This window comes from Eucyclogobius newberryi, unplaced genomic scaffold (genome assembly GCF_026437365.1).
Source record: "Eucyclogobius newberryi isolate DKJ021-1_F unplaced genomic scaffold, fEucNew1.0.hap1 SCAF_8, whole genome shotgun sequence".
NCBI lineage: Eukaryota > Metazoa > Chordata > Actinopteri > Gobiiformes > Gobiidae > Eucyclogobius > Eucyclogobius newberryi.
The window spans coordinates 270,360-295,795 of NW_027316500.1; the positions used below are offsets into that span (position 1 = coordinate 270,360).

Sequence of the window (25,436 nt, forward strand, 5' to 3'; positions counted from 1 at the left end):
CAGAGGACCCTGGGACATCGTCCCACGCCACCACAGACATTGTCTGACTCCCTTGCCACCACAGACATTGTCTGACTTCATCGCCACCACAGATATTGTTGATTCATTTCTCCCTGTGGCCCTCAGAGGCAACTGTTGTTGTGATTTTGGGCCTTACAAAAATAAATTGATTTGATGATTTGATTTGATTTGAAATGCGCTTTCTATGTTCACATGCTGAAATCTGGGGATGAACCAGGGACTTCTAGATCTTCAGTCTATCGCTCTGCCAAATGAGTTATTTTGGTAAGGACAGCTGGTGGGTTCATGTCTTAAACAGGAACCTACTTATACACCCCAAGCATTTGATATTTGCTGAATGCCAATGAAACTGCATGTGCACAATCTCTCTAGGTAACTTTGCTGTGGGTTGGTTATCAATCTGATATGATTTAAAACACACATTCAAGGGTGTTTTTTTACGTAGGGGGACCATGTGAAGATTGTTTTGTCATTCCACCCCAAATTCTGTCAACAAGTCGGCAGAAGTTATTAAAAGTTGGTTTGATAACTGTAAAGAGTCTAAAATTCCTGGGAGGTATACCATATAAGCATTTGTGAAGACCTTTTTTCCACATCAAATTTTACAGTTCCTCAACCACACATGAAGAGGCGCCTGAACACGGACTTGAACCCCGGACACTCAGATTAAAACTCTGATGCTCTACGGCCTAAGCTATCCAGGCTCTGGGATGAGAGCATCATATGGCAATAGCATACAATACATACATTGGCCATTAATTCACCTTAGCCAGCACAAAAGCCCAGAGGCAGCCATGAAGACATGTGAAGAGGATCCATTGCGTTGTCAGCACAGGCAAATAAATGAACCATTTTATTGTCACGTTAGGCCCTGGTCAGCGTTGGACAGTACACATTCATAGTCTGGCAAAGTCAGGATGGCTGAGCGGTCTAAGGGCTGTTTCCGAGTCCCACTTCTAACAGGCATAATCTTGTGCATTATGGAAAATTAAGGAGAGACAGGTCGTGTAACATTGTACAAAGGGACACCACTTGGACACCAATGTTCTAAAAAGAAAAATACCTACCCTTGCTCTGACATTACTTCAAATGGAACCACTTGTGCTTCTTCATGCTCCTCATTTGGGTTGTCTTGTCAAAAATAGGAATTGTACTGCAGCAATCATGACTCATGTTCCAAGTTTTATTTCCAATTAGACCTCAACAAGAGGCACTGTCTGTCTGCAATTCACAGAAAGTGCTTCATAGTTGGATTGTAGTTTTAGCTTCGCCCCCACTTGAATTGAATATTTTTGTATGGGTACTTTCTTTGTGTGTGAGTATTTTTCATTCTGATCATTTTTGAACTCATTTTTGATCAATGAGTTCATTTCTATACAGCTACTTTTTGCTAAGGTAACATTTTGATCCAAGTCGTGTCTACCCTTGCCCTCATGTGCTATGTCTGTGTGCATTTAATAGTGCAATTATTTGCAAAATTGCTTTTGATTTTCATATTTTGGCTAATAAATAAAAGTAGATCCTGATTACCTAGTCTTGATCAACGTTCATGTAGTTCCGCACCTTTATAATGTAGCTCCAATTTGAGCTATGTGAAAGACAGTTACACAAAGGACTTGCAAAACAAATAGTAGATTTACTCAACAGGGCAAATCAAAGAGAGCAGCCATGTAGAATGCAGGCACATGCTCTGTGGTTTCATTGTGTAGAGGTCATCACATCTGCTTTACACGCAGAAGGTCCTGGGTTCAATCCCCAGTGAAACCAGCTGTGTGTTTCATGGAAACTCTCATTGACATTGAGCATGCGGTTGATGCTTTAAAGCTCCATGACTTTACTGGGCCCCTCTTGCATACTGACATAAAAGCTTCATCTGTTGAGCTAATATTGTGTTCAATAGCTACAGCGTAGCTTTCATTTTGTATCTTTCATTCAGTCCTCTAATTCTTTCAACAAGGTTTAAAGAAATGCACTTTCTATGTTCACATGCAGAAACCTGGGGATGAACCAGGGACTTCTAGGAACGTTATCTTCGAGATAAGGGAAATGTCCAAGGTGTCAGGGTCAAGGTAAACGTGTCTATGCTAATCTATATCAAAAAGAGGGAAAGTGAGAAGCTAAGGGAGGAGGAACAGCTGAGTTCTACCCAAATCACGCCACAAAAGAACCGCACACTGAACTCGGCTTACGATTTTGTAGAACTCGGTCCGGCTGGTCCTTGTCCGCGGACTAGATCCGTGGCGAGGCAGCGGCGTGGAGCGGTGTGACGGGCGAAGGCAGTGGCGTGCCGCGATGTCCGTGACACGGGGCGGCAGCGGTGGCGCGAGGTGGCGCGTGGCGATGTCCGGGAGTTCCTTAGCGGTAGAACGCTTCAGCGGCGTGTTAGCTCCTCACGCGGCCTTTACTCAGATGAGAACGTAGCGCTGATCCACGTAAACGGCGTAGATTACTTCAAAAATAGGAGAAGCGAAGTAGAAAAGAAAGTCTCTGTCCGGTTTAGCGCTTAAGCTTAGTTCCAGGTGTTTCCAGGTGTTTTCAGAGTTCAGGGGGGCGATGAGGCTGGCCTAGTCTTGTCGACCCACGTGGCGGACGCTTTGTTGAGACAAAGGAAAAGTAAACAGGCTCGTCCGTGGAGACGGCTTCAAAGAGATAGACAAAGGCTTGAACAAAAAAAAAAGAAGAAGAGAGCAAGAAGAGAAGAGAGGAGAAGAGAGCGTTCCAAGCTCGGAGCGTCTTTTTGTCACCTAGCGCCGCAGGGCACGCTGGGAGCGAAAGGGGCGGGCGCTACTGCGACGACACGTTAAACACTTTTGCCAGTTTGTGCACATTATTTCTTGAGGTAGATACATTTTACATCTTCGTTCACCTGTGATGGGCACTCGAGTTAAAGCATTGGGAATATAAAACCTTAAACAGTGGAAAAATACGTAACACAAGGTGAAACATGCGGTGTACGGAGTTGATTCGGACAAACATTCATGGCATAATCACATAAAACATAGTTTTCATCGGGGCGTCCTCCTGTAAGACTGTGGGGGAGAAGGTCTGTTATCGCCAAAGTCACAGCGGCTCCCTGCGGTGAGGGAGAGAGGGAGAAAGAAAACCCCCCAATGTTCAAAGAGAGATTTTCTGTTATCTGGCCGTGGAATGTCCATCTCCATTCCCCTACACTTGCAATGAGTTCAAATATAGGACAAACCGATTGTCAGGAGTGGGATTAGAACCCATTCCTCCACTTGTAGACCAAATTTGCTTACGCTTAGGTAGGAGTTTACCTTGACCCTGACACCTTGGACATTTCAGCGATGCTGACATTGAGCTCCCTTATCTCAAAGATAACGTTCCAAAAATCAGTACAAAGTAAATGCTTTGGCAACCTTACACTAGATGAAGTCTTTCCAATTATGTACAGTCCATATAAAGAGATGACTTAAACAGGTGATGAGAATTGAGTGAAATAGTTGAAATCTCCTTGTTACAGAGGGTTTAATTATTCTTCTTTCGGTTCCAACAGAAGAAAATTTATGACCAAGATTTCACGGGTTGTAATGGCAAGCAGTCCATAAAGCTTAAAATCAACTCTGCCCAACGTGGGGCTCAAACCCACGACCCTGAGATTAAGAGTCTCATGCTCTAACGACTGAGCTAGCCAGGCTGGCTGTCCAACAGTCAATAAAAGGTCATAATGAAAACCCAGAATTTTTCAGTTCCAAGTCTGGTAAATTAATCTGTCACTTTAATTTCTCAGTGAGTGGTCACAATTACAGTATAAGACATATGATACAGTTCACTCTGAATGTACTCAATGCTTTGACAGTACAGCATCTACGTAGTAGATTGGCCATCACATCACAATTCATCATTGGAAGTAACACTTAATTTGAAATCTTAAGCCAATACGACAATTTTCCATCCATTGTCACACATATGTGCTTGTAATTTAGGGTGTAAAAATGGCTTCCTTTCCAAAGGAATTTTTTTTTTTTTTGTCAGGAGTGGGATTTGAACCCACGCCTCCATTCAGAGACCAGAATCCCCTGTGGTGAGGAAGGAGTTTACCTTGAGTCTGGCGCCTTAGACCGCGCGGCCATCCTGACACTTTATTTGTGTGAACTGTGAGTATACAGAATCAGATCCGTTATTACAGTAGCACAAATGACCGTACCTATACTTTGGTAAAAAAACACATCAAACTGCTGTCTCTTTTTAAAGGAGTTTGATGTGGTTGTTGTCACATCAAACTACTGCGACCTTTAAAAGTCCACATCAAGCTAATGCTTCTTTTTAAAGTCTATTGCAATTGAGATGTCAGTCGAGAGCCGTAACAGCAGTAGTGCATCCAAGAAAGCTGTGTAGTGAATGGATATAGAACCTTTAGTGAAGCAGGAGCCAACAGGCTATTCACATCCTTGTGTAGGGTCTCAAACTACAGGTATTCAGTTTACGATTAAGGAAGATTTCTTAGCAGAAACGAGACAAGACGGGGCACCAGGGTAAAACCCAAAAAGCTAAGATACGGTCCTTAATCGCGCTCGTTAAAAGGTCTGAAGGGTGTTTCACGATTCAGGGACTTACGCATAGTCTAATCAAACAAACAATAGTCAATAACTCTTTCGTGTAGTTTATTTATCAAAAGGGCAATCAAAAAGGGCACCGGAGCAGAAATGCGCACAGGTAAATCACAGGTGATGTTATATCAGATTTAACAGCAGATTTCATGCAGATAATGTTAAACCAGGGTTTTGCCTTTGATAATCAAACGTGTCTATGCTAATCTATATCAAAAAGAGGGAAAGTGAGAAGCTAAGGGAGTAGGAACAGCTGAGTTCTACCCAAATCACGCCACAAAAGAACCGCACACTGAAGTCGGCTTACGATTTTGTAGAACTCGGTCCGGCTGGTCCTTGTCCGCGGACGAGATCCGTGGCGAGGCAGCGGCGTGGAGCGGTGTGGCGGGCGAAGGCAGTGGTGTGCCGCGATGTCCGTGGCGCGGGGCGGCAGCGGTGGCGCGAGACGGCGCGTAGAGCGGTGTGGCGGGCGAAGGCAGTGGCGTGCCGAGATGTCCGTGACGCGGGGCGGCAGCGGTGGCGCGAGGTGGCGCGTGGCGATGTCCGGGAGTTCCTTTGCGGTAGAACGCTTTAGCTGCGTGTTAGCTCCTCACGCGGCCTTTACTCAGATGAGAACGTAGCGCTGATCCACGTAAACGGCGTAGATTACTTCAAAAATAGGAGAAGCGAAGTAGAAAAGAAAGTCTCTGTCCGGTTTAGCGCTTAAGCTTAGTTCCAGGTGTTTCCAGGTGTTTTCAGAGTTCAGGGGGGCGATGAGGCTGGCCTAGTCTTGTCGACCCACGTGGCGGACGCTTTGTTGAGACAAAGGAAAAGTAAACAGGCTCGTCCGTGGAGACGGCTTCAAAGAGATAGACAAAGGCTTGAACAAAAAAAAAAGAAGAAGAGAGCAAGAAGAGAAGAGAGGAGAAGAGAGCGTTCCAAGCTCGGAGCGTCTTTTTGTCACCTAGCGCCGCAGGGCACGCTGGGAGCGAAAGGGGCGGGCGCTACTGCGACGACACGTAAAACACTTTTGCCAGTTTGTGCACATTATTTCTTGAGGTAGATACATTTTACATCTTCTTTCACCTGTGATGGGCACTCGAGTTAAAGCATTGGGAATATAAAACCTTAAACAGTGGAAAAATACGTAACACAAGGTGAAACATGCGGTGTACGGAGTTGATTCGGACAAACATTCATGGCATAATCACATAAAACATAGTTTTCATCTGGGCGTCCTCCTGTAAGACTGTGGGGGAGAAGGTCTGTTATCGCCAAAGTCACAGCGGCTCCCTGCGGTGAGGGAGAGAGGGAGAAAGAAAACCCCCCAATGTTCAAAGAGAGATTTTCTGTTATCTGGCCGTGGAATGTCCATCTCCAATCCCCTACACTTGCAATGAGTTCAAATATAGGACAAACCGATTGTCAGGAGTGGGATTAGAACCCATTCCTCCACTTGTAGACCAAATTTGCTTACGCTTAGGTAGGAGTTTACCTTGACCCTGACACCTTGGACATTTCAGCGATGCTGACATTGAGCTCCCTTATCTCAAAGATAACGTTCCAAAAATCAGTACAAAGTAAATGCTTTGGCAACCTTACACTAGATGAAGTCTTTCCAATTATGTACAGTCCATATAAAGAGATGACTTAAACAGGTGATGAGAATTGAGTGAAATAGTTGAAATCTCATTGTTACAGAGGGTTTAATTATTCTTCTTTCGGTTCCAACAGAAGAAAATTTATGACCAAGATTTCACGGGTTGTAATGGCAAGCAGTCCATAAAGCTTAAAATCAACTCCGCCCAACGTGGGGCTCGAACCCACGACCCTGAGATTAAGAGTCTCATGCTCTACCGACTGAGCTAGCCAGGCTGGCTGTCCAACAGTCAATAAAAGGTCATAATGAAAACCCAGAATTTTTCAGTTCCAAGACTGGTAAATTAATCTGTCACTTTAATTTCTCAGTGAGTGGTCACAATTACAGTATAAGACATATGATACAGTTCACTCTGAATGTACTCAATGCTTTGACAGTACAGCATCTACGTAGTAGATTGGCCATCACATCACAATTCATCATTGGAAGTAACACTTCATTTGAAATCTTAAGCCAATACGACAATTTTTCATCCATTGTCACACATATGTGCTTGTAATTTAGGGTGTAAAAATGGCTTCCTTTCCAAAGGATTTTTTTTTTTTTTGTCAGGAGTGGGATTTGAACCCACGCCTCCATTCAGAGACCAGAATCCCCTGTGGCGAGGAAGGAGTTTACCTTGAGTCTGGCGCCTTAGACCGCTCGGCCATCCTGACACTTTATTTGTGTGAACTGAGTATACAGAATCAGATCCGTTATTACAGTAGCACGAATGACCGTACCTATACTTTGGTAAAAAAACACATCAAACTGCTGTCTCTTTTTAAAGGAGTTTGATGTGGTTGTTGTCACATCAAACTACTGCGACCTTTAAAAGTCCACATCAAGCTAATGCTTCTTTTTAAAGTCTATTGCAATTGAGATGTCAGTCGAGAGCCGTAACAGCAGTAGTGCATCCAAGAAAGCTGTGTAGTGAATGGATATAGAACCTTTAGTGAAGCAGGAGCCAACAGGCTATTCACATCCTTGTGTAGGGTCTCAAACTACAGGTATTCAGTTTACGATTAAGGAAGATTTCTTAGCAGAAACGAGACAAGACGGGGCACCAGGGTAAAACCCAAAAAGCTAAGATACGGTCCTTAATCGCGCTCGTTAAAAGGTCTGAAGGGTGTTTCACGATTCAGGGACTTACGCATAGTCTAATCAAACAAACAATAGTCAATAACTCTTTCGTGTAGTTTATTTATCAAAAGGGCAATCAAAAAGGGCACCGGAGCAGAAATGCGCACAGGTAAATCACAGGTGATGTTATATCAGATTTAACAGCAGATTTCATGCAGATAATGTTAAACCAGGGTTTTGCCTTTGATAATCAAACGTGTCTATGCTAATCTATATCAAAAAGAGGGAAAGTGAGAAGCTAAGGGAGTAGGAACAGCTGAGTTCTACCCAAATCACGCCACAAAAGAACCGCACACTGAAGTCGGCTTACGATTTTGTAGAACTCGGTCCGGCTGGTCCTTGTCCGCGGACGAGATCCGTGGCAAGGCAGCGGCGTGGAGCGGTGTGGCGGGCGAAGGCAGTGGTGTGCCGCGATGTCCGTGGCGCGGGGCGGCAGCGGTGGCGCGAGACGGCGCGTAGAGCGGTGTGGCGGGCGAAGGCAGTGGCGTGCCGAGATGTCCGTGACGCGGGGCGGCAGCGGTGGCGCGAGGTGGCGCGTGGCGATGTCCGGGAGTTCCTTTGCGGTAGAACGCTTTAGCTGCGTGTTAGCTCCTCACGCGGCCTTTACTCAGATGAGAACGTAGCGCTGATCCACGTAAACGGCGTAGATTACTTCAAAAATAGGAGAAGCGAAGTAGAAAAGAAAGTCTCTGTCCGGTTTAGCGCTTAAGCTTAGTTCCAGGTGTTTCCAGGTGTTTTCAGAGTTCAGGGGGGCGATGAGGCTGGCCTAGTCTTGTCGACCCACGTGGCGGACGCTTTGTTGAGACAAAGGAAAAGTAAACAGGCTCGTCCGTGGAGACGGCTTCAAAGAGATAGACAAAGGCTTGAACAAAAAAAAAAGAAGAAGAGAGCAAGAAGAGAAGAGAGGAGAAGAGAGCGTTCCAAGCTCGGAGCGTCTTTTTGTCACCTAGCGCCGCAGGGCACGCTGGGAGCGAAAGGGGCGGGCGCTACTGCGACGACACGTTAAACACTTTTGCCAGTTTGTGCACATTATTTCTTGAGGTAGATACATTTTACATCTTCTTTCACCTGTGATGGGCACTCGAGTTAAAGCATTGGGAATATAAAACCTTAAACAGTGGAAAAATACGTAACACAAGGTGAAACATGCGGTGTACGGAGTTGATTCGGACAAACATTCATGGCATAATCACATAAAACATAGTTTTCATCTGGGCGTCCTCCTGTAAGACTGTGGGGGAGAAGGTCTGTTATCGCCAAAGTCACAGCGGCTCCCTGCGGTGAGGGAGAGAGGGAGAAAGAAAACCCCCCAATGTTCAAAGAGAGATTTTCTGTTATCTGGCCGTGGAATGTCCATCTCCATTCCCCTACACTTGCAATGAGTTCAAATATAGGACAAACCGATTGTCAGGAGTGGGATTAGAACCCATTCCTCCACTTGTAGACCAAATTTGCTTACGCTTAGGTAGGAGTTTACCTTGACCCTGACACCTTGGACATTTCAGCGATGTTGACATTGAGCTCCCTTATCTCAAAGATAACGTTCCAAAAATCAGTACAAAGTAAATGCTTTGGCAACCTTACACTAGATGAAGTCTTTCCAATTATGTACAGTCCATATAAAGAGATGACTTAAACAGGTGATGAGAATTGAGTGAAATAGTTGAAATCTCATTGTTACAGAGGGTTTAATTATTCTTCTTTCGGTTCCAACAGAAGAAAATTTATGACCAAGATTTCACAGGTTGTAATGGCAAGCAGTCCATAAAGCTTAAAATCAACTCCGCCCAACTTGGGGCTCGAACCCACGACCCTGAGATTAAGAGTCTCATTCTCTACCGACTGAGCTAGCCAGGCTGGCTGTCCAACAGTCAATAAAAGGTCATAATGAAAACCCAGAATTTTTCAGTTCCAAGTCTGGTAAATTAATCTGTCACTTTAATTTCTCAGTGAGTGGTCACAATTACAGTATAAGACATATGATACAGTTCACTCTGAATGTACTCAATGCTTTGACAGTACAGCATCTACGTAGTAGATTGGCCATCACATCACAATTCATCATTGGAAGTAACACTTAATTTGAAATCTTAAGCCAATACGACAATTTTCCATCCATTGTCACACATATGTGCTTGTAATTTAGGGTGTAAAAATGGCTTCCTTTCCAAAGGAATTTTTTTTTTTTTGTCAGGAGTGGGATTTGAACCCACGCCTCCATTCAGAGACCAGAATCCCCTGTGGTGAGGAAGGAGTTTACCTTGAGTCTGGCGCCTTAGACCGCTCGGCCATCCTGACACTTTATTTGTGTGAACTGTGAGTATACAGAATCAGATCCGTTATTACAGTAGCACAAATGACCGTACCTATACTTTGGTAAAAAAACACATCAAACTGCTGTCTCTTTTTAAAGGAGTTTGATGTGGTTGTTGTCACATCAAACTACTGCGACCTTTAAAAGTCCACATCAAGCTAATGCTTCTTTTTAAAGTCTATTGCAATTGAGATGTCAGTCGAGAGCCGTAACAGCAGTAGTGCATCCAAGAAAGCTGTGTAGTGAATGGATATAGAACCTTTAGTGAAGCAGGAGCCAACAGGCTATTCACATCCTTGTGTAGGGTCTCAAACTACAGGTATTCAGTTTACGATTAAGGAAGATTTCTTAGCAGAAACGAGACAAGACGGGGCACCAGGGTAAAACCCAAAAAGCTAAGATACGGTCCTTAATCGCGCTCGTTAAAAGGTCTGAAGGGTGTTTCACGATTCAGGGACTTACGCATAGTCTAATCAAACAAACAATAGTCAATAACTCTTTCGTGTAGTTTATTTATCAAAAGGGCAATCAAAAAGGGCACCGGAGCAGAAATGCGCACAGGTAAATCACAGGTGATGTTATATCAGATTTAACAGCAGATTTCATGCAGATAATGTTAAACCAGGGTTTTGCCTTTGATAATCAAACGTGTCTATGCTAATCTATATCAAAAAGAGGGAAAGTGAGAAGCTAAGGGAGTAGGAACAGCTGAGTTCTACCCAAATCACGCCACAAAAGAACCGCACACTGAAGTCGGCTTACGATTTTGTAGAACTCGGTCCGGCTGGTCCTTGTCCGCGGACGAGATCCGTGGCGAGGCAGCGGCGTGGAGCGGTGTGGCGGGCGAAGGCAGTGGTGTGCCGCGATGTCCGTGGCGCGGGGCGGCAGCGGTGGCGCGAGACGGCGCGTAGAGCGGTGTGGCGGGCGAAGGCAGTGGCGTGCCGAGATGTCCGTGACGCGGGGCGGCAGCGGTGGCGCGAGGTGGCGCGTGGCGATGTCCGGGAGTTCCTTTGCGGTAGAACGCTTTAGCTGCGTGTTAGCTCCTCACGCGGCCTTTACTCAGATGAGAACGTAGCGCTGATCCACGTAAACGGCGTAGATTACTTCAAAAATAGGAGAAGCGAAGTAGAAAAGAAAGTCTCTGTCCGGTTTAGCGCTTAAGCTTAGTTCCAGGTGTTTCCAGGTGTTTTCAGAGTTCAGGGGGGCGATGAGGCTGGCCTAGTCTTGTCGACCCACGTGGCGGACGCTTTGTTGAGACAAAGGAAAAGTAAACAGGCTCGTCCGTGGAGACGGCTTCAAAGAGATAGACAAAGGCTTGAACAAAAAAAAAAGAAGAAGAGAGCAAGAAGAGAAGAGAGGAGAAGAGAGCGTTCCAAGCTCGGAGCGTCTTTTTGTCACCTAGCGCCGCAGGGCACGCTGGGAGCGAAAGGGGCGGGCGCTACTGCGACGACACGTAAAACACTTTTGCCAGTTTGTGCACATTATTTCTTGAGGTAGATACATTTTACATCTTCTTTCACCTGTGATGGGCACTCGAGTTAAAGCATTGGGAATATAAAACCTTAAACAGTGGAAAAATACGTAACACAAGGTGAAACATGCGGTGTACGGAGTTGATTCGGACAAACATTCATGGCATAATCACATAAAACATAGTTTTCATCTGGGCGTCCTCCTGTAAGACTGTGGGGGAGAAGGTCTGTTATCGCCAAAGTCACAGCGGCTCCCTGCGGTGAGGGAGAGAGGGAGAAAGAAAACCCCCCAATGTTCAAAGAGAGATTTTCTGTTATCTGGCCGTGGAATGTCCATCTCCAATCCCCTACACTTGCAATGAGTTCAAATATAGGACAAACCGATTGTCAGGAGTGGGATTAGAACCCATTCCTCCACTTGTAGACCAAATTTGCTTACGCTTAGGTAGGAGTTTACCTTGACCCTGACACCTTGGACATTTCAGCGATGCTGACATTGAGCTCCCTTATCTCAAAGATAACGTTCCAAAAATCAGTACAAAGTAAATGCTTTGGCAACCTTACACTAGATGAAGTCTTTCCAATTATGTACAGTCCATATAAAGAGATGACTTAAACAGGTGATGAGAATTGAGTGAAATAGTTGAAATCTCATTGTTACAGAGGGTTTAATTATTCTTCTTTCGGTTCCAACAGAAGAAAATTTATGACCAAGATTTCACGGGTTGTAATGGCAAGCAGTCCATAAAGCTTAAAATCAACTCCGCCCAACGTGGGGCTCGAACCCACGACCCTGAGATTAAGAGTCTCATGCTCTACCGACTGAGCTAGCCAGGCTGGCTGTCCAACAGTCAATAAAAGGTCATAATGAAAACCCAGAATTTTTCAGTTCCAAGACTGGTAAATTAATCTGTCACTTTAATTTCTCAGTGAGTGGTCACAATTACAGTATAAGACATATGATACAGTTCACTCTGAATGTACTCAATGCTTTGACAGTACAGCATCTACGTAGTAGATTGGCCATCACATCACAATTCATCATTGGAAGTAACACTTCATTTGAAATCTTAAGCCAATACGACAATTTTTCATCCATTGTCACACATATGTGCTTGTAATTTAGGGTGTAAAAATGGCTTCCTTTCCAAAGGATTTTTTTTTTTTTTGTCAGGAGTGGGATTTGAACCCACGCCTCCATTCAGAGACCAGAATCCCCTGTGGCGAGGAAGGAGTTTACCTTGAGTCTGGCGCCTTAGACCGCTCGGCCATCCTGACACTTTATGTGTGTGAACTGAGTATACAGAATCAGATCCGTTATTACAGTAGCACGAATGACCGTACCTATACTTTGGTAAAAAAACACATCAAACTGCTGTCTCTTTTTAAAGGAGTTTGATGTGGTTGTTGTCACATCAAACTACTGCGACCTTTAAAAGTCCACATCAAGCTAATGCTTCTTTTTAAAGTCTATTGCAATTGAGATGTCAGTCGAGAGCCGTAACAGCAGTAGTGCATCCAAGAAAGCTGTGTAGTGAATGGATATAGAACCTTTAGTGAAGCAGGAGCCAACAGGCTATTCACATCCTTGTGTAGGGTCTCAAACTACAGGTATTCAGTTTACGATTAAGGAAGATTTCTTAGCAGAAACGAGACAAGACGGGGCACCAGGGTAAAACCCAAAAAGCTAAGATACGGTCCTTAATCGCGCTCGTTAAAAGGTCTGAAGGGTGTTTCACGATTCAGGGACTTACGCATAGTCTAATCAAACAAACAATAGTCAATAACTCTTTCGTGTAGTTTATTTATCAAAAGGGCAATCAAAAAGGGCACCGGAGCAGAAATGCGCACAGGTAAATCACAGGTGATGTTATATCAGATTTAACAGCAGATTTCATGCAGATAATGTTAAACCAGGGTTTTGCCTTTGATAATCAAACGTGTCTATGCTAATCTATATCAAAAAGAGGGAAAGTGAGAAGCTAAGGGAGTAGGAACAGCTGAGTTCTACCCAAATCACGCCACAAAAGAACCGCACACTGAAGTCGGCTTACGATTTTGTAGAACTCGGTCCGGCTGGTCCTTGTCCGCGGACGAGATCCGTGGCAAGGCAGCGGCGTGGAGCGGTGTGGCGGGCGAAGGCAGTGGTGTGCCGCGATGTCCGTGGCGCGGGGCGGCAGCGGTGGCGCGAGACGGCGCGTAGAGCGGTGTGGCGGGCGAAGGCAGTGGCGTGCCGAGATGTCCGTGACGCGGGGCGGCAGCGCGAGGTGGCGCGTGGCGATGTCCGGGAGTTCCTTTGCGGTAGAACGCTTTAGCTGCGTGTTAGCTCCTCACGCGGCCTTTACTCAGATGAGAACGTAGCGCTGATCCACGTAAACGGCGTAGATTACTTCAAAAATAGGAGAAGCGAAGTAGAAAAGAAAGTCTCTGTCCGGTTTAGCGCTTAAGCTTAGTTCCAGGTGTTTCCAGGTGTTTTCAGAGTTCAGGGGGGCGATGAGGCTGGCCTAGTCTTGTCGACCCACGTGGCGGACGCTTTGTTGAGACAAAGGAAAAGTAAACAGGCTCGTCCGTGGAGACGGCTTCAAAGAGATAGACAAAGGCTTGAACAAAAAAAAAAGAAGAAGAGAGCAAGAAGAGAAGAGAGGAGAAGAGAGCGTTCCAAGCTCGGAGCGTCTTTTTGTCACCTAGCGCCGCAGGGCACGCTGGGAGCGAAAGGGGCGGGCGCTACTGCGACGACACGTTAAACACTTTTGCCAGTTTGTGCACATTATTTCTTGAGGTAGATACATTTTACATCTTCTTTCACCTGTGATGGGCACTCGAGTTAAAGCATTGGGAATATAAAACCTTAAACAGTGGAAAAATACGTAACACAAGGTGAAACATGCGGTGTACGGAGTTGATTCGGACAAACATTCATGGCATAATCACATAAAACATAGTTTTCATCTGGGCGTCCTCCTGTAAGACTGTGGGGGAGAAGGTCTGTTATCGCCAAAGTCACAGCGGCTCCCTGCGGTGAGGGAGAGAGGGAGAAAGAAAACCCCCCAATGTTCAAAGAGAGATTATCTGGCCGTGGAATGTCCATCTCCATTCCCCTACACTTGCAATGAGTTCAAATATAGGACAAACCGATTGTCAGGAGTGGGATTAGAACCCATTCCTCCACTTGTAGACCAAATTTGCTTACGCTTAGGTAGGAGTTTACCTTGACCCTGACACCTTGGACATTTCAGCGATGTTGACATTGAGCTCCCTTATCTCAAAGATAACGTTCCAAAAATCAGTACAAAGTAAATGCTTTGGCAACCTTACACTAGATGAAGTCTTTCCAATTATGTACAGTCCATATAAAGAGATGACTTAAACAGGTGATGAGAATTGAGTGAAATAGTTGAAATCTCATTGTTACAGAGGGTTTAATTATTCTTCTTTCGGTTCCAACAGAAGAAAATTTATGACCAAGATTTCACAGGTTGTAATGGCAAGCAGTCCATAAAGCTTAAAATCAACTCCGCCCAACTTGGGGCTCGAACCCACGACCCTGAGATTAAGAGTCTCATTCTCTACCGACTGAGCTAGCCAGGCTGGCTGTTCAACAGTCAATAAAAGGTCATAATGAAAACCCAGAATTTTTCAGTTCCAAGTCTGGTAAATTAATCTGTCACTTTAATTTCTCAGTGAGTGGTCACAATTACAGTATAAGACATATGATACAGTTCACTCTGAATGTACTCAATGCTTTGACATTACAGCATCTACGTAGTAGATTGGCCATCACATCACAATTCATCATTGGAAGTAACACTTCATTTGAAATCTTAAGCCAATACGACAATTTTTCATCCATTGTCACACATATGTGCTTGTAATTTAGGGTGTAAAAATGGCTTCCTTTCCAAAGGATTTTTTTTTTTTTTTGTCAGGAGTGGGATTTGAACGCCTCCATTCAGAGACCAGAATCCCCTGTGGCGAGGAAGGAGTTTACCTTGAGTCTGGCGCCTTAGACCACTCGGCCATCCTGACACTTTATTTATGTGAACTGTGAGTATACAGAATCAGATCCGTTATTACAGTAGCACAAATGACCGTACCTATACTTTGGTAAAAAAACACATCAAACTGCTGTCTCTTTTTAAAGGAGTTTGATGTGGTTGTTGTCACATCAAACTACTGCGACCTTTAAAAGTCCACATCAAGCTAATGCTTCTTTTTAAAGTCTATTGCAATTGAGATGTCAGTCGAGAGCCGTAACAGCAGTAGTGCATCCAAGAAAGCTGTGTAGTGAATGGATATAGAACCTTTAGTGAAGCAGGAGCCAACAGGCTATTCACATCCTTGTGTAGGGTCTCAAACTACAGGTATTCAGTTTACGATTAAGGAAGATTTCTTAGCAGAAACGAGACAAGACGGGGCACCAGGGTAAAACCCAAAAAGCTAAGATACGGTCCTTAATCGCGCTCGTTAAAAGGTCTGAAGGGTGTTTCACGATTCAGGGACTTACGCATAGTCTAATCAAACAAACAATAGTCAATAACTCTTTCGTGTAGTTTATTTATCAAAAGGGCAATCAAAAAGGGCACCGGAACAGAAATGCGCACAGGTAAATCACAGGTGATGTTATATCAGATTTAACAGCAGATTTCATGCAGATAATGTTAAACCAGGGTTTTGCCTTTGATAATCAAACGTGTCTATGCTAATCTATATCAAAAAGAGGGAAAGTGAGAAGCTAAGGGAGGAGGAACAGCTGAGTTCTACCCAAATCACGCCACAAAAGAACCGCACACTGAAGTCGGCTTACGATTTTGTAGAACTCGGTCCGGCTGGTCCTTGTCCGCGGACGAGATCCGTGGCGAGGCAGCGGCGTGGAGCGGTGTGGCGGGCGAAGGCAGTGGTGTGCCGCGATGTCCGTGGCGCGGGGCGGAAGCGGTGGCGCGAGACGGCGCGTAGAGCGGTGTGGCGGGCGAAGGCAGTGGCGTGCCGAGATGTCCGTGACGCGGGGCGGCAGCGGTGGCGCGAGGTGGCGCGTGGCGATGTCCGGGAGTTCCTTTGCGGTAGAACGCTTTAGCTGCGTGTTAGCTCCTCACGCGGCCTTTACTCAGATGAGAACGTAGCGCTGATCCACGTAAACGGCGTAGATTACTTCAAAAATAGGAGAAGCGAAGTAGAAAAGAAAGTCTCTGTCCGGTTTAGCGCTTAAGCTTAGTTCCAGGTGTTTCCAGGTGTTTTCAGAGTTCAGGGGGGCGATGAGGCTGGCCTAGTCTTGTCGACCCACGTGGCGCACGCTTTGTTGAGACAAAGGAAAAGTAAACGGGCGGCAGTAGCTCAGTGGTAGAGTGCTCGTCTTCTGATCCAAAGGTCGGCGGTTCTACTCCCCGCTCAGTCAGAGCGGTCAGATCCACTGGCCCGCAGGTTGGCGGTGCGATCGCAGCTGCCTCATGTGAATACTGCCGTTGTGTCCTTGGGCAAGACACTTAACCCAACTTACCCCCCAGTGTCTGCGTATATCTGGGGTGTGAATGTGTGTGTGAATGGGTGACTGGTTCCTTGATGTAAAGCGCTTTGAGTACCTTGACGGTAGAAAAGCGCTATATAAATGTGACCATTTTAAACAGGCTCGTCCGTGGAGACGGCTTCAAAGAGATAGACAAAGGCTTGAACAAAAAAAAAAGAAGAAGAGAGGAGAAGAGAGCGTTCCAAGCTCGGAGCGTCTTTTTGTCACCTAGCGCCGCAGGGCACGCTGGGAGCGAAAGGGGCGGGCGCTACTGCGACGACACGTTAAACACTTTTGCCAGTTTGTGCACATTATTTCTTGAGGTAGATACATTTTACATCTTCTTTCACCTGTGATGGGCACTCGAGTTAAAGCATTGGGAATATAAAACCTTAAACAGTGGAAAAATACGTACACAAGGTGAAACATGCGGTGTACGGAGTTGATTCGGACAAACATTCATGGCATAATCACATAAAACATAGTTTTCATCGGGGCGTCCTCCTGTAAGACTGTGGGGGAGAAGGTCTGTTATCGCCAAAGTCACAGCGGCTCCCTGCGGTGAGGGAGAGAGGGAGAAAGAAAACCCCCCAATGTTCAAAGAGAGATTTTCTGTTATCTGGCCGTGGAATGTCCATCTCCAATCCCCTACACTTGCAATGAGTTCAAATATAGGACAAACCGATTGTCAGGAGTGGGATTAGAACCCATTCCTCCACTTGTAGACCAAATTTGCTTACGCTTAGGTAGGAGTTTACAACAGAAGAAAATTTATGACCAAGATTTCACGGGTTGTAATGGCAAGCAGTCCATAAAGCTTAAAATCAACTCCACCCAACGTGGGGCTCGAACCCACGACCCTTAGATTCCTTCAACACATCAATGCTTTTCATTTGAGTTTCTTTTGCAATGCTGAAACGTTTACACCTTTTGTAATCCAGGCGTTGAATCATAAGCTTGGTCATAAGAAAACCAGCTCCAGATTTTAACAGCTTTGTTTAGTTTGTATGCTTTGGTTGGCTCCTTTCAGGGGGTAAGCACAGATTTTACCCAAAGATTCTTCTTGTTTCTGCACTTTTTCAAATGAGTAACGCTACTCTCGGGGCACTCAAGGTTCCACTGAGATTTGAACTCGGATCGCTGGATTCAAAGTGTGCTAACCATTACACCATGGAACCGCAGACTGCTCCTTGGAAGGATAACGGTGATCCAAAGCTACAAGTCTTTACATCAATCATCCCTTGCCCAAAAAATGAGAAACAAGGAGTGCAAACAGTGCAAACAATCTTGATGTGCAGCAATACTTTTCCCTCTCTTAATGCAAAGTGTAGCAGCAGTAAACTTGAGGGAGAAAGGTATGGGTTTGAGGGCTCTTCTTGTGGGCTTTACTGTCCTTGTAAATATTTTTCATAGACAAAAGAGTAGGCATTTCCTTTTTACTAAACAGGCCCTTTGACCAAGGAAGCCCCAGCGCCGTAATGATTTCCTGGTTTCCTTACATAATTACATACAGTGGTTACTTCTGGGATTGAATTTCTTGCTTTCTCTGGCAAGGTGAGCAGTCGTCCCTGGGTGGGCTCGAACCACCAAACTTTCGCCCACCAGCAGAACGCGCTAGCCGATTGCGCCACAGAGGCGAGAATCTTGACATACCCATAAAAGGGTTACCTCTCTAATTGCAAATAGAAATGAAGAAAAACTCTGGATTCAGAGCGCTAACCGCTATACCGTTGAACCACACCTTTCTACAGGATGTCCTGTTTTGAAAATAAGTATGACATTTGATCATTGGGCTATATCAAAGAGAGCAGCATTGAAGTAGGCAAACTTCTGCTTCATGGTTTCATTGTGTGGTGGTCATCACATCTGCCCTACACGCAGAAGGTCTTGGGTACAACATTCAGCAAAACCAAACATGTTCATGCTAACAATGTTCCAACGAAAGCATGCTGTTTATGTTTTATAGATCCTTTCCAGGCCATTTATGTCCTGATCTCGCAAAATATCCAATAGACCCAGCATTCCTATTCATTGTATTTTTGAGCAAAGACTAACATTCAGGTACACCTGCCGAAACCCGGGATTGAACCAGGGACCTTTAGATCTTCAATCTAACGGTCTCCCAACTGAGCTATTTCGGCTACTTTATTGACAAATTAGGCAAGGGAGGGAAACGTGTGGCATAACGTAGCGAGAAAATGAACTAGTTTTGTGTGTCCTTTTTTCTTTTCTTTCGATTAAACATAAAACAATACAGGACACGACCAGGGAGCAAAAATCGAAATAAAAAGAACATAAATGGCACTAAACATAAAATAAAAACAAAATCACATTTAAATGAAAATAGGGGTCCTACTTGGTCCAAAGTCGATCAAATTAGTGCTTATCCAAATTAAGCCTGAATGTCACTGTTTTCCATTCATCCAATGTCTAATGTCTGTTACTATGTCAGTCAAGTCTTTGATCGTTGGCGTGGTTGGTGTCGAGCATTTCTTTGTGATGGCCTTTTTCTCTACAGCCAAAAGTATGTTCCAAGGGTATCCATTTATTGTGTCCATGGCAGGAGTGTTGAGGCCCAAGTACATAGTTTTAAATTTGAGTGGGATGGCAAAGTCAAAAACAGTCTGCAGTGCCCTGTGAATTTCAGTCCATTATTTTTGAGCAACAGCACAGCCCCAAAACACCTGATAGTGGTTTGCCTGCTGGGTTCTCCAGCAGTTAGCATTTCCTTGTGAATAATGGGCACTTTGACATGGTGTGGTGAAAAAAACATATTTTTCCCCTTCAGGCAAGTGATTTTGTGGTCTTCCTCAGGGCTGTTCCTACATTTCCACACTCTTGGTCAGACAAAACCAGGTTCACTTCTCGTTCCTATTGGTTTAGAATATACTTAGCAGAACGTTGTCCAGATTACCAATGCATTGAGATCATTTAGAAATGATTCCCCTCGCAAGTTCTGATTGATTGGCTTCAACGAAGATTTCTGTCAGAGGATTATAGTGGTCATTTCTTTGTTTCATTTCTTGCTTATAATAAGTCCTATAAAAGTCCTGTCTCTCCAAGTCAAAGGATTCCTTCAACACGTCAATGCTTTTCATTTGATTTTCTTTTGCAATGCGGTGAAACGTTTACGCCTTTTGTAATCCAGGCGTTGAATCATAAGCTTGGTCATGAGAAAACCAGCTCCAGATTTTAACAGCTTTGTTTAGTTTGTATGCTTTGGTTAGCTCCTTTCAGGGTGTAAGCACAGATTTTACCCAAAGATTCTTCATGTTTCTGCACTTTTTCAAAAGAGTAACGCTACTCTCGGGGCACTCAAGGTTCCACTGAGATTTGAACTCGGATCGCTGGATTCAAAGTGTGGTAACCATTACACCATGGAACCGCAGACTGCTCCTTGGAAGGATAACGGTGATCCAAAGCTACAAGTCTTTACATCAATCATCCCTTGCCCAAAAAATGAGAAACAAGGAGTGCAAACAGTGCAAACAATCTTGATGTGCAGCAATACTTTTCCCTCTCTTAATGCAAAGTGTAGCAGCAGTAAACTTGAGGGAGAAAGGTATGGGTTTGAGGGCTCTTCTTGTGGGCTTTACTGTCCTTGTAAATATTTTTCATAGACAAAAGAGTAGGCATTTCCTTTTTACTAAACAGGCCCTTTGACCAAGGAAGCCCCAGCGACGTAATGATTTCCTGGTTTCCTTACATAATTACATACAGTGGTTACTTCTGGGATTGTATTTCTTGCTTGCTCTGGCAAGGTGAGCAGTCGTCCCTGGGTGGGCTCGAACCACCAACTTTTCGCCTACCAGCAGAACGCGCTAGCCGATTGCGCCACAGAGGCGAGAATCTTGAAATACCCACAAAAGGGCTACCCCTCTAATTGCAATTAGAAATGAAGAAAAACTCTGGATTCAGAGCGCTAACCGCTATACCGTTGAACCACACCTTTCTACAGGATGTCCTGTTTTGAAAATAAGTATGACATTTGATCATTGGGCTATATCAAAGAGAGCAGCATTGAAGTAGGCAAACTTCTGCTTCATGGTTTCATTGTGTGGTGGTCATCACATCTGCCCTACACGCAGAAGGTCTTGGGTACAACATTCAGCAAAACCAAACATGTTACCAAACATGTTCATGCTACCAAACATGTTCATGCTAACAATGTTCCAACGAAAGCATGCTGTTTATGTTTTATAGATCCTTTCCAGGCCATTTATGTCCTGATCTCGCAAAATATCCAAAAGACCCAGCATTCCTATTCATTGTATTTTTGAGCAAAGACTAACATTCAGGTACACCTGCCGAAACCCGGGACTGAACCAGGGACCTTTAGATCTTCGGTCTAATGCTCTCCCAACTGAGCTATTTCGGCTACTTTATTGACAAATTAGGCAAGGGAGGGAAACGTGTGGCATAACGTAGCGAGAAAATGAACTAGTTCTGTGTGTCCTTTTTTCTTTTCTTTCGATTAAACATAAAACAATACAGGACACGACCAGGGAGCAAAAATCGAAATAAAAAGAACATAAATGGCACTAAACATAAAATAAAAACAAAATCACATTTAAATGAAAATAGGGGTCCTATTTGGTCCAAAGTCGATCAAATTAGTGCTTATCCAAATTAAGCCTGAATGTCACTGTTTTCCATTCATCCAATGTCTAATGTCTGTTACTATGTCAGTCAAGTCTTTGATCGTTGGCGTGGTTGGTGTCGAGCATTTCTTTGTGATGGCCTTTTTCTCTACAGCCAAAAATATGTTCCAAGGGTATCCATTTATTGTGTCCGTGGCAGGAGTGTTGAGGCCCAAGTACATAGTTTTAAATTTGAGTGGGATGGCAAAGTCAAAAACAGTCTGCAGTGCCCTGTGAATTTCAGTCCATTATTTTTGAGCAACAGCACAGCCCCAAAACACCTGATAGTGGTTTGCCTGCTGGGTTCTCCAGCAGTTAGCATTTCCTTGTGAATAATGGGCACTTTGACATGGTGTGGTGAAAAAAACATATTTTTCCCCTTCAGGCAAGTGATTTTGTGGTCTTCCTCAGGGCTGTTCCTACATTTCCACACTCTTGGTCGGACAAAACCAGGTTCACTTCTCGTTCCTATTGGTTTAGAATATACTTAGCAGAACGTTGTCCAGATTACCAATGCATTGAGATCATTTAGAAATGATTCCCCTCGCAAGTTCTGATTGATTGGCTTCAACGAAGATTACTGTCAGAGGATTATAGTGGTCATTTCTTTGTTTCATTTCTTGCTTATAATAAGTCCTATAAAAGTCCTGTCTCTCCAAGTCAAAGGATTCCTTCAACACGTCAATGCTTTTCATTTGAGTTTCTTTTGCAATGCGGTGAAACGTTTACGCCTTTTGTAATCCAGGCGTTGAATCATAAGCTTGGTCATGAGAAAACCAGCTCCAGATTTTAACAGCTTTGTTTAGTTTGTATGCTTTGGTTAGCTCCTTTCAGGGCGTAAGCACAGATTTTACCCAAAGATTCTTCATGTTTCTGCACTTTTTCAAAAGAGTAACGCTACTCTCGGGGCAGTCAAGGTTCCACTGAGATTTGAACTCGGATCGCTGGATTCAAAGTGTGCTAACCATTACACCATGGAACCGCAGACTGCTCCTTGGAAGGATAACGGTGATCCAAAGCTACAAGTCTTTACATCAATCATCCCTTGCCCAAAAAATGAGAAACAAGGAGTGCAAACAGTGCAAACAATCTTGATGTGCAGCAATACTTTTCCCTCTCTTAATGCAAAGTGTAGCAGCAGTAAACTTGAGGGAGAAAGGTATGGGTTTGAGGGCTCTTCTTGTGGGCTTTACTGTCCTTGTAAATATTTTTCATAGACAAAAGAGTAGGCATTTCCTTTTTACTAAACAGGCCCTTTGACCAAGGAAGCCCCAGCGCCGTAATGATTTCCTGGTTTCCTTACATAATTACATACAGTGGTTACTTCTGGGATTGAATTTCTTGCTTGCTCTGGCAAGGTGAGCAGTCGTCCCTGGGTGGGCTCGAACCACCAACCTATCGCCTACCAACCTTTCACCTACCAGAACGCTCTAGCCGATTGCGCCACAGAGGCGAGAATCTTGACATACCCATAAAAGGTTTACCCCTCTAATTGCAATTAGAAATGAAGAAAAACTCTGGATTCAGAGCGCTAACCGCTATACCGTTGAACCACACCTTTCTACAGGATGTCCTGTTTTGAAAATAAGTATGACATTTGATCATTGGGCTATATCAAAGAGAGCAGCATTGAAGTAGGCAAACTTCTGCTTCATGGTTTCATTGTGTTTAGCCCCCAAATCGAATTACTCAACCATCAAGGCTCCGGTGACGTCATTTCCGGTGAGTGTGTCGCGTTTTCAGAGCTGTTCGTTCTTAGAGCCTTTTACCGATTAATCCACGAATTATACACACTATTTACGCATCATATACACGAAAGTGAACGTTTGATTTCTCCGCAAACAATCCGGAGCCTCAAGCCGCTCGCTTTTCAGTATTTCGTGGATTAAAAAGCCCTCCTCACTCTCTAGCTCCAGCCTGAACTAGCCTAGCGTAGCCTAGCCGCTAGCGTCATGGCTGGATCTACCTTTACCTGTTTGAGCTGTCATATGTCGAGTCAGAACCCTGGCTCCTTCTCTGATGATAGGTGCGTGAAGTGCAGTGTAGTGGTAGTTTTGGAGGCCAGGGTTACGGAGTTAGAAGCGCGGATCCGCTGTTTAGAGGAGCTTAAGTCCAGTTATAGTTCGGTTTTAGCGCGAGGGCTACCGGACCGCGCTGCAGGGCGTAGCATTAGCATTAGCAGTAGCAGTAAGGCCGAGCTCAGCCCCTCAGCGTCTCCCGTGCAGCCGGGACTAGACCAGGAACAGAATAGGGACCATTTTGTGACAGTTCGGAGGGGACAAGGCGCTAAACGCCGAACCTCAGAGCGCCGTGAGCTTCACGTCTATAATAGGTTTTCTCCCCTCAGCGATCACACGCCCGCTGAACACACGAGAGAAACTCTTGTAATCGGGAGTTCTATTGTTAGAGACGTGAAGCTGCCAGCTGCTAGCGTTAGGTGTTACCCGGGGGCCAGAATGGGTGACATCGAAGGAAACCTTAGGATCTTAAAGCGGAGTAGGACCCGTTTCCGGCGAGTCGTGGTTCACGCAGGCGGTAACGACGCCCGGCGGAGACAATCAGAGGTGCTCAAAGTTCAAGTAGCCGCGGTGTGTGACCTAGCGAAGTCGATGTCGGACACTGTAATATTTTCTGGTCCTCTGCCCAATCGGATCAATGCTGAATTGTACAGCCGTCTCTCAGCATTCAACAACTGGTTATCCAGATGGTGCCCTCAAAACAACGTTGTCTTTATTGATAACTGGAGTGCGTTTTGGGGAAAGCCCGGGCTCATACGCAGGGATGGCATCCATCCGACTTCGGAGGGTACATCCCTATTAGTTCGGAATTTGACCGATAGTCTTAGTCGTGTTAAGTGACCATCTAGGGATGAGCCCCAGGTGCAGAGCAGCAGTTCAAGACGCTCCTCTGTCGCTGAACTCTCGCCCGTTCTGTTACATGTGAAGTGTTCAGATTCAAGACAGATAGAGACTGTGTGTGTCCCTCGTGTCCCTCGTGTCCCTCGTACAAATAATGCCAAAAAGTCACATCTCAGAAAAAATATTTCAGGCGTCAGACCAAATAACTTAAGGAAAATAACAATCACAAATGACACAAATATACAAATGAATAAACACGTAAAATGTGGACTGCTAAACATTAGAGCAATTTCCTCCAAATCGCTCTTAGTTAATGAATTAATTAGTGACTATAACATAGATCTTCTAGCTCTAACTGAAACGTGGCTTCAACAAGACGACTACGTCAGACTAAATGAGTCCACCCCACCCAGCCATGTTAACTTTCAGACTGCCAGGAGCACAGGCCGAGGTGGTGGTGTGGCAGTGATCTCCCACTCAAGCCTACTCATGAGCCCTAAAACTAACAATGCATTTCACTCATTTGAAAGCCTTATGCTGTCAATCACATGTCCAAATCTGAAAAACCAAAAAGGAGTTTTGTTCATAGTTATCTACCGACCTCCTGGTCCCTACTCAGAGTTTTTAACAGAGTTTTCTGACTTTATATCAAACTTAGTGTTAGCCTGGGATAAAATAGTTATAGTTGGAGACTTTAATATCCACGTGAACATGAGTGACGACGCTCTCAGTAATGCCTTCAGCGCCTTGTTAGACAGCATTGGTTTCACTCAGAATGTAAATAAACCGACTCACACTCACAAGAACACTCTGGATCTTGTCCTAACGTATGGAACAGAGATTAGTGACCTCAGTGTCCTCCCTCAAAACCCTATATTGTCAGATCATTTCCTAATTACCTTTCAGTTTATTCTTAAAGATCATCCAGTCCCACAAAATAAAGTTATAATGAAAAGGACAATATCTGAAAAATCTATCTCAAAATTCAAAGAAATAATAGAGCCAATATTCAGTGACATGTCATGTGATCCTGCTGAGAACAGTTTTAGTCCCAGTTTAAGTGATCAATGTGTCGACTTGACCATGAATTCTCTGAAGTCTGCTCTTGACGTTGTCGCGCCGTTAAAACAGAAGGTCATTAGGCCAAAGCGCGCCTCCCCATGGTACAACCAAGAACTGCGTTCACATAAACAAAGGGTTAGAAAGTTAGAGGGATTATTTCGTCGCTCTCACACCGAAGAATCCCTAAAAGCATGGAAAAGTTGCCTGCTGTCCTATAAGCAGGCTCTGCGTAAGGCCCAAACC

At 44.6% G+C, this 25,436-nt stretch overlaps 12 non-coding genes and 1 pseudogene across 12 annotated transcripts; 1 reads left to right on the forward strand and 12 right to left on the reverse strand.

Annotated features, from left to right (window-relative positions):
- LOC140351445 (piggyBac transposable element-derived protein 4-like) overlaps positions 1 to 25,436 on the reverse strand; it is a 255,983-nt pseudogene that overhangs the window by 44,718 nt on the left and 185,829 nt on the right.
- trnav-uac (transfer RNA valine (anticodon UAC)) lies at positions 1,716 to 1,788 on the forward strand. Its single transcript has one exon. It is a non-coding gene; the product is annotated as a tRNA-Val (tRNA).
- Positions 3,604 to 3,676, reverse strand: trnak-cuu (transfer RNA lysine (anticodon CUU)). Its single transcript has one exon. It is a non-coding gene; the product is annotated as a tRNA-Lys (tRNA).
- trnal-caa (transfer RNA leucine (anticodon CAA)) lies at positions 4,009 to 4,118 on the reverse strand. Its single transcript has 2 exons — positions 4,081 to 4,118; positions 4,009 to 4,054 (listed from the first exon to the last, which is right to left on the reverse strand). It is a non-coding gene; the product is annotated as a tRNA-Leu (tRNA).
- Positions 6,371 to 6,443, reverse strand: trnak-cuu (transfer RNA lysine (anticodon CUU)). The gene has a single exon. It is a non-coding gene; the product is annotated as a tRNA-Lys (tRNA).
- trnal-caa (transfer RNA leucine (anticodon CAA)) lies at positions 6,775 to 6,884 on the reverse strand. The gene is made up of 2 exons: positions 6,847 to 6,884; positions 6,775 to 6,820 (listed from the first exon to the last, which is right to left on the reverse strand). It is a non-coding gene; the product is annotated as a tRNA-Leu (tRNA).
- Positions 9,135 to 9,207, reverse strand: trnak-cuu (transfer RNA lysine (anticodon CUU)). The gene has a single exon. It is a non-coding gene; the product is annotated as a tRNA-Lys (tRNA).
- Positions 9,539 to 9,648, reverse strand: trnal-caa (transfer RNA leucine (anticodon CAA)). The gene is made up of 2 exons: positions 9,611 to 9,648; positions 9,539 to 9,584 (listed from the first exon to the last, which is right to left on the reverse strand). It is a non-coding gene; the product is annotated as a tRNA-Leu (tRNA).
- Positions 11,901 to 11,973, reverse strand: trnak-cuu (transfer RNA lysine (anticodon CUU)). The gene has a single exon. It is a non-coding gene; the product is annotated as a tRNA-Lys (tRNA).
- Positions 12,305 to 12,414, reverse strand: trnal-caa (transfer RNA leucine (anticodon CAA)). Its single transcript has 2 exons — positions 12,377 to 12,414; positions 12,305 to 12,350 (listed from the first exon to the last, which is right to left on the reverse strand). It is a non-coding gene; the product is annotated as a tRNA-Leu (tRNA).
- trnak-cuu (transfer RNA lysine (anticodon CUU)) lies at positions 14,652 to 14,724 on the reverse strand. The gene has a single exon. It is a non-coding gene; the product is annotated as a tRNA-Lys (tRNA).
- trnaf-gaa (transfer RNA phenylalanine (anticodon GAA)) lies at positions 18,702 to 18,774 on the reverse strand. Its single transcript has one exon. It is a non-coding gene; the product is annotated as a tRNA-Phe (tRNA).
- trnaf-gaa (transfer RNA phenylalanine (anticodon GAA)) lies at positions 20,939 to 21,011 on the reverse strand. Its single transcript has one exon. It is a non-coding gene; the product is annotated as a tRNA-Phe (tRNA).